The following is an 8,488-nucleotide window of genomic DNA, read 5'->3' as shown; positions in this document are numbered from 1 at the left end:
CACACAAAATGTCTAATGTGGGGAATAACAGAGTTTATTTGCAATTTTAATTTTCATGAGATGGTTTTACAACTCCCACTCTCCAAATGATTATATGGCGTTTTAGTCTATTAAAATAATCTTGAAAGGTTGAGGGTGCAGCCCATAGTAGAAAATATTTTGTTTATAAAGCTCCTACAGTACTCCTAGTAGTCATTTTAAAATGTATGTCTGAAATAGTTATGTAAGAAAAGCATTTGGAATTTTTTTACAATATATATTGGGAATGTTTTCACTTATATAAATAACTACTGATAATATGACTTATGAAAAAAATTATTACTACCATATGTGGAATATAGTGACTTCTAAACAGATTTAAAAAAACACCCTACAAACCCAGAAAATGTGTATATCTGTCTTTAGAAATTAGTGTTTATATCACAACCGTGATTTGTGAATAAAGAAAAATGGTTTGTAATATCAAAATAAAAGCTTAGTCTGAAAAGGTAAAAATACGTTGGTGTTCAAAGTCATTTTGCTTTTCTTTTTTACTGTGTTGGTCAGAGCTATCCACAGCTGCACCATCTGTACTATACACAATATACTTACAAACAGATGTACTGCTGACAAGGTTCACAGCTTGGTTGCTGCCGGGAGGGGTGTTTGGGAGCCTGGTGGGGCAGAGGAGCTGGGGCAGGTCGGTGCCTGCCCTGTGTGCCCTGTCCCCTGCCCAGGGAGCGGGCTGCTGGGTGGGGAGGGAGGGGGCAATAACCACATCGGCCAGCCCAGGCTTGGCTGCTGCTGCTCTTCAGCCAGAGGCCAGAGCAGTGACATTCAGCACGGGACTGGGTGGAAGGTTTGCTTCCCGAAAAGGCAAGGTTAATCCAGTATCACGTGTATTTTTCAGGCAAAACTGTGTGACGTGTGAGGAAGAATTGGGTTTTGATCGTAGGAAGGAAAAAAGGCATCTTCCAAACTGACTGCATTTAGATGGGACATTTCATCTAAGAGGAAGACAAAAAGACCACTGAGATGCAATGTGCCTGTAGCTGCTCAGCCAAGAGCTGCTCAGGGAGCACCGACACTGGGGAGGGCCAGTCACTAGTACGGATGTGCCCACTGCTCTCAGTGGGGCCCTGTACCACTCCTCACCAGTGATGGGAGGGAGTTAGCCTTCTGTTTAGCTGTCTTTTTCATGGACAGCTTCTAGTGCCGTGCACCTTCAAGTACAGGGGAGGAGGAAAAGATAACTGTTCTTGAAGGCTCCTTCTTGTCACTCTGTCGCACTTTGTCATCCAAGACACAGAAAGACAACTTTATGCTTGTAAGTCTAGACTTACCCATCAGTCCAACAGCTCATGATGAGGCTGATGAGCTTAATGTGCCATTAATCATGTCACGTGCATCCCAACAGAGTTATATGGCTCTTTTACTGGGTTCCTCTTATATTGTAATTTAGCAGAGGAAAAGAAGACATAAAGATAAAGGTTTAAATATTGCATGTTTTACAGTTTAGCAGCAAGCTTTACTCTAAAAGTGCTTGGATCCTTCTGGGAAGGTAAAGAGAAGAAACCCCGATGTTTGCGAGGAACGATGCGGAGGTATTATGTTATGCTTACTTTATTTTTATATGAAATACAAACACTAAATGTTCAAGCGTACTCTCCTCCATACCATGCATGAGGGATATATTGACAGTGTTGCCTTTGGTGGCTGGAGGAAATGACACAGGTAGTAATGCTGAGCACGATTTGAACTGAAGGAAGGTGAGATACATGTGAAAAGATAAATGCAAGTGGGACGGACACACACACAGCCTGAAACACCACATAATTGTCGTGTGGTTGGGTTAATATGTCTGTTGTCTGGTACCATTATTTACGATGTAATGCAGTAGTGCTTCCTTTCTTGGCCAAGTAGCCAACACATGCTGAATTAATAAAAACTTTGTATTTATTGAACAACTGGCTAGAGAATAAGCAAAGCATCATATGTAACCAAAAGAAAAAAAGGAAATGAAATAAGGTTTTCAGGATATTTTTTTCAATTATTTAAAGTTCTAATACAGCTTTAATTGTCTAGCAAAAATGAAATTGAATCTTTTTAGGAAATCTTAGAACTGTCCCCGTATACCATGTCCTGCACTACTATATCCTTGATCATCTTTAAGGGCATCCCAGTTGTTTATTAGCTTCCTATTTGAGTAAAATGTTAAGTTTTTTACTAGAAGTTCATTTTCTTTAACTTTCTGGGAACTTTGTCTTCGGTTTGAATTGCTTTTGTGCCTTATTGCTGTTGTGCCGTATTGCTGTTTCTTACCTCAAGTGATTTTTTGCAAGTTTGACATGTTCCTATTGCCACATTTTTTCAGTTTTACAGTACAGATGTGTGAGGAAAAAAGTCTGTGCAAATTATTTCCTCCCTAAATTAGAGCTGAAATATCATCATTTTGGTAGGTGGAAGGGAGAGAAGAAAAAAGAAGGGGGAAAAAAAGCAACCTTGTTTCACTGGGAAGAGATTTGAGTGGGAGGTGAGATCAGAAGGGAGACAATGATTTTGAGAGGTCTTTGAAGAATTTATGAAAGTGTCATCAAAACCAGTCATCTTACCAGTATTATAAAAGTTTAGCATAATGCTTCATTTATTCCTAAAGGGCATACGCTTCACCTCTCACTATAACATGAGCTTTATGCCAAGTCTTTCAAGACTGGAACTTGAGTCTTTACAACATGTAGCTTGATTCATACAGCAATGGAGATGTTTACTTTTTGTCTGAAAGGGAAATTGTTCTCCAGCAGCTTTTATGCCTCTCCAGCACTTCCCTAGTGCACTGCGTGCCTATAATTGTCTTCCAGCACTTCACAAAAAGCACAGTGGACACAGACTAGGATCAGGAAAAAAATCTAGGTAGAATATGACAGTATATCATCAACGTGAATCTCTTCTCTTAATGAGATAAGACTGAGATTAGCACAGGGAGGAAAAAAATTAAAAGTACTTTGAGATCCAAGAGCTGGTCCTTATTTTCCTACTTGGAAAAGAAAGGTTTTTATTTAATGCTGGTTTGTGTTTAAGTATGCGGGTATATTTCCTATATCCACACAAACAAAGGATGAATCTAATGCAATGGCAGTGTAGTTGAAACAGTGATGTGACTACCTGAGCATTTCACCACTCACTTTAGATGGCTAGGATACAAATACAACTCCTGCTATGCAGTAAAGCCATGAAACATACGGATTACCCATTTGCAAAGAGCAGATACTTTGAATTGTACCTATGAAGGGACCTGGAAATATCAGTGTAATTTTCCAGTCAGGCAGAATTCAGAGCCAGGAGCTCCCGTTCAGCTGTTGTTTAGCTCTCTAGTAGATGCTGTCAAACTTTTTGGAGTCCCACCTCATGTCCTGCCAAGGTGCTCAAGGTAGGTGATCTTGGTTTATGTGGTCTGTAGTACCTAGTTACGTAGGGGGTACTAAGAATAAGAGTTTTGGGTGGACGGGGAGGTAGAGATGATTGCCACTGAAACCATGTTCAACTCACAAGTATATGTGGAAGATGGTTTTAAAAATCTTCTCTTGGCTCAACTCAATACAAGAATGGGGTTTTTTTTCCATATGGAGCTGCCACATGCATATTGGGTCAAGTCATTCTCAGTTCTTCTGTTAAAGACCTTCCATTTTACTTGAATAATTAGTCATTGAACTTTTTCAATAGTCTGTTGGCTGGGACTCCGCCCTGGATTCCAGTCCCTGTTCCACATCAGTCAGAGTGAAAAAAACATGCTTCCATGACCCCATCACTTGCTTTAATGGGGACTGGATGACAGTCAAGTGTCCCTTCTCTTTCCCGTGAGACAGGCTGGCTTGTTGTAGGTTCCTGGTTCCAAAAGAGATTTACAGCTGAGAATCCAAACTGGAGAAAGGCTCATTGTGTTTAAGGTACTTCACAGCACTCCAGTCAGCTTCTCAGCACTGCTTATGGCTTGGTTTAGTTTGCTTTCTGTTAGCTTTGATTTACCCATGCATTGCCTGGGCAGCCTGCATGCCTAACCAATTTAATGATTCCATTCTTTAGCAAAAGGCCTGTAAGTCAGGAGTTCAGGACATAGGAAAACTGTTAAATAAAACATAAGTGAATGCAAAAATAATCATTTAATGGACATTATGAAAGGACAGTAAACCAAACAGTTGAGTCCAATCGATGATGTATAACATCTAAACAAATATGACAACTAATTAAGGATTAGGTTCTGTATTTTGGATGACAGGTCTTATAAAAATGAACAGTTAGGTTATGTTGGGGAAAAAAAGCTGCATTTTGCAAATGTCAGGCAGACAGCTCAGTAAGCAGAAAAGCTCAGTTATCCAATTAAAATAAATGTGCAGTGTTCTCAATATAAAGAGCTGAAGCATCCTTATGTTGAGGAGTTAAGATCCTGAAATATAAGTGGAGGAAAAAGTGCTCTCTATAAAGATTAATGTAATCTATCAAGATTAACATTTTGCATGCTGGCAAAGGCAGATAGTAATGTGTTTCAATTCCTGAAATTGGAAACATTAGACCAAGATCAGTACCAATTTAAACCCCAGGTAACCCCAAATATTGAATTGAATTCATTATTTACAACCATGATGGGCTAATAAACTTACCCTAATGGCTTCTATGGGAAATAGATACCTACAGTAGGTGCTATCTTATTTCCCATAATCCTCTCTGATACTTCATGTGAAATGTAATAACAAGTTGCATAAATGTAATTTAGGGAAAAGTCTTCCACTAAAAGTAATTCCCGTTTTATTCAGGAGTTTGATTCCTGTCCTAAGAAAGATTAAGGATGTTTTTGAACGTTGTCATGTGCACGAGTGTCATGAGAGTGGCCACAAAGTTTCAAGAACACCATGGGGGACATAGTTTAATCTCATTTTTGTTGTTGCTTTCTAAAAAAAAGGAGGTCATTGCATTACAATGGAAAGCGAGTGGTGGGAAGGGATCACAATAACAACCTAGAAACTTGCCCTTTCATTGTAGGAAAGAAGAGTCCACTATCTAGATCTTCACGATAACCGTCAGCAGAGCGTATCTTTGTTTTAAGACAAGATTTAAACCTGCGCTTTGGTGTAGGTCTCCAAAATAAGAGTTTCTAAGGCTGGAAACTTATAAGCACACACAAATTTTTTAAAAGGATATTCAATTCAAGGAATTTGCAACAGAATTAACATACAGATTTTCTGGTGGTTTATAAAGCAGAAAGCAGAACATTATTACTAGGAGGGAGGCTTTAGAGGCTTTACCAGTGGTATTAAAATGGAATTCAAGTTTGTGAGGTGCCTGATTTATAAAAAAAAAAAAAAATCTGTCAAACGTTGAAATGAGAGGTGAGAATCACAGCTCTGCAGTGCTTGAGAAAGCATGGAAGATCATGGCTGTAACACTCCCACCTCTGTTTGATTTTGCCACCCACAGAATTGCCACCTTTTTTGTGAAGTGAGCAGTTGCACTTGCAACTCTGAGTGCCTCTGCTGTCCTCACCTTTATTCTTCTAGAAGCTTTGTTTCACATGTTCTTGGACACAACTTTTGATGTTCACCCACAAGGGCAATGATCCAACTTCATATTATTTGAGAAGAGTGATGTCCTGGGGATACAGACATTGTTAATTTACGGATTCAGCTGATAAACTGTGTAACCAAGGTTTCATCACAGACTTGAAAGAGCTGGAGCCCTGTTGCTCCACAGTTAAAAAGCAAACAAAGTTTTTTTCAGGGAAAATGTCAGGCAAGAGGGGAAAAAATAGTTGTATCTGGGAAGCTGAAAAGCAGCATTTATTGGCAGTTCTCATATACTGAGAATAGAGAGAGAAATATGCATGTTGCTGAAGGTGGTAAATTCTGCTGGAGAAATGAGAAATTTCTATGGGATGTCTCTAGATTCTGATACATGTCTTTTTATTTTTTTAAATTTTTCAAACATGACCCCCTGGTAGGCCATGCTATAAAAATGCGACATTGTCCCCTGTCTTCAGCCAACTTTGTCCCCCAATATCTGTTTTCTGTGATAAGAATATCTATATCCCTAGGTACGCGAGGACGTAATTTGTGCACTGAGATTAAGAAGGAGGCATGCATCACCATAGCGTACCAGTCATCCACTCCGAATCCACTCTGAAATCTCTTACCTCTGGAAAATGAGAAGTGGCAATATGAATATGATAAGCAGAGCAACATGGCCTACTTTTTGATAATCTTCTTTTACAGCTTTATTCTCGGTGGCTTTGAGGAGAAGTCAATAGAGAAAGCTTTTTACCCAGTGCCAAAATAATGGAAATACATGCGAATTTGTGGTCTCATCCTGTTGTCCAGCTCTTTGTCATTTAGTCAGCCTGATTCTGGCACTACTATAGAATTTTACACCTGTGTGGAGTCCATCATAAGACTGGGGACAGGAAAATAGAATGTCATTACTGGAACACTCTAAGAAGCAGCTCTCCAGTAAAATGAATTATTGTGAGACAATTAGAGATTTGTGAAAGTGAAAATCAAGTATCTTATTCTTAATGGTCAGAAGGAATTAAGTACCATCAGATACCGTGGTTAGCATTGATCTGCCCAAATCTAGTGAGAGATCTTCAGAACATTTTCATCACATATCAAGCTACAGACAGGATTGTTTTAAACTGCCCAAATGCTGGTTGCCTTATTTTAATGTGAATCTTCTGGTGTTTTCGAGTTGTTTTGTACAAAGGACACTCAGGGTTTTATGAGACTGAAGTCACCTAAAGAGGTATGGTCCAACTTTGGCAGACTCATTTGCCTACATTTGCCTAGATCTTTGACAAAGGACTTTTTAACTTTCTGCATTTTTTTCTACAAATTTGAAAGTTCTTCTCCCTCCTAATTTAATTCCTAAATTTATACTTCATTTTGTTCATGATTAAAAGAAACAATGTGGAGCAGATTTTTTTTTTTTTCAATTTAGATGAAAGAGAAATTAAGACCTTAACTTGCTAATTACCAGATCATTTCCTGAGAATTGTATTTTATGAAGATTTGGTAAAGTGCTAGAATATTTATATATAAACACATTGTATTCACTTCTCTGCGATGATTTAAAACGCTGTATAATATTTTCTAGTGCAACAGCCCCTGAGTTAGCGGAAGGAGCTGTCAATAAATACATTTTACTTAAATTTTCCAGACCTTAGTTGTTGTATCTTTTTATTGTTCTGTGAAAAGCAACCATTGCATTGTATATAATAGTGATGATATTTTATACCACGCAAAAATTGCCAGTTATTTTTAGACTGTGTGGTTTCTTACCCTTCTTAGAAACACAAAGGGCAGAGCTGCTTATTTTGTCAACTATCATTAGCATGTTACTACTCATTTTCTCTCTCATGCACTAACAAAACTCTCATGTCAAGTCTTACAGTAGCTTTTTGCATGAATATCTCCTGCCTGCATATCAGTGTCATAAAAGAATGTTCACATACTAACTTTGCTGATTTTACTCCAAAATTAACTTTCCTTTGCTTTTCCTCTTCAGCGGACAAGAAGCTGTACTGCAAAAGGTAGATGATATACTGTGCTGTTAGCCAAGTAATCTGGATTACTTTCTTTCCGAATTACATTTAAAGATTATTTAAAAAAAAAAAAAAAAAAGACAGAAAAGGAAAAAAGAGAAAATTTGTTGGTAGTTATGCAGATATGTGGAGGGAACTTAATGAGGTAAGGGAAAGCAGTTTGCTGAGTGAGCAGATCCTAGGAATTTTAAATAACTTCAAGGCTGCTAAAAGGAAAAGTCATAAGGTCTCTGGTGCTTGTGATCACTCTGCAGAAATCCAGACAGCATTAAAAGGGAAAGTTTTCATTTATCTTTTGTGTAAGCACAAACGTGCAACAATATCAATAATGTATTTTTATCAGAGAAGAGACAATGTCTTAAATTTTGTTTTTATTGTGCTTATTTACAGGGTTCAGCCCAAAGCATGTAAGCATCTAAGGTGACCTGTTTATTGTAAATTCAGGAATGGATGTCTAAAAGCAAATTGATACATTTTTCAAAATTAGACGTAAAATTATTTTTACCAGGGAGATAGAATTTCAGGATTTTAGAATGAGCCAAGTAAAAGGCTGGTTTGGGACAACCATGTATATTTTTCATGTGTCACAGACTAGCTTCATTTTGATCCTTGTTCATCGTATTTCATTGACCTAAGGAGCCACGGAACTAACACAGTGTAGTTTCACTGTTAGAAAAAAGGAGTTCTGAAGTCACTGAAGGTATTTATTTTTTGGTTGAAAACTCCACCAAAGCAGGAGAATCCACAGCTCTCCTCCTCCTCCTCCTCCTGGGCACAGAACAGGAGGGAAGTCTGAGCTCTTATGGCAGATGGGTTTGGGAAGCTGCACATTAGTACCAACTAAACCCTCTGCAAAACTGCTGCAGCCTTCCCCTGCGTTAGGCCGGGGCCTTGCACTGCAGTAGAGCAGAGACGAAGTCTCTG

This window comes from Strix aluco, chromosome 15 (genome assembly GCF_031877795.1).
Source record: "Strix aluco isolate bStrAlu1 chromosome 15, bStrAlu1.hap1, whole genome shotgun sequence".
NCBI lineage: Eukaryota > Metazoa > Chordata > Aves > Strigiformes > Strigidae > Strix > Strix aluco.
This window is presented reverse-complemented; position numbering follows the sequence as displayed.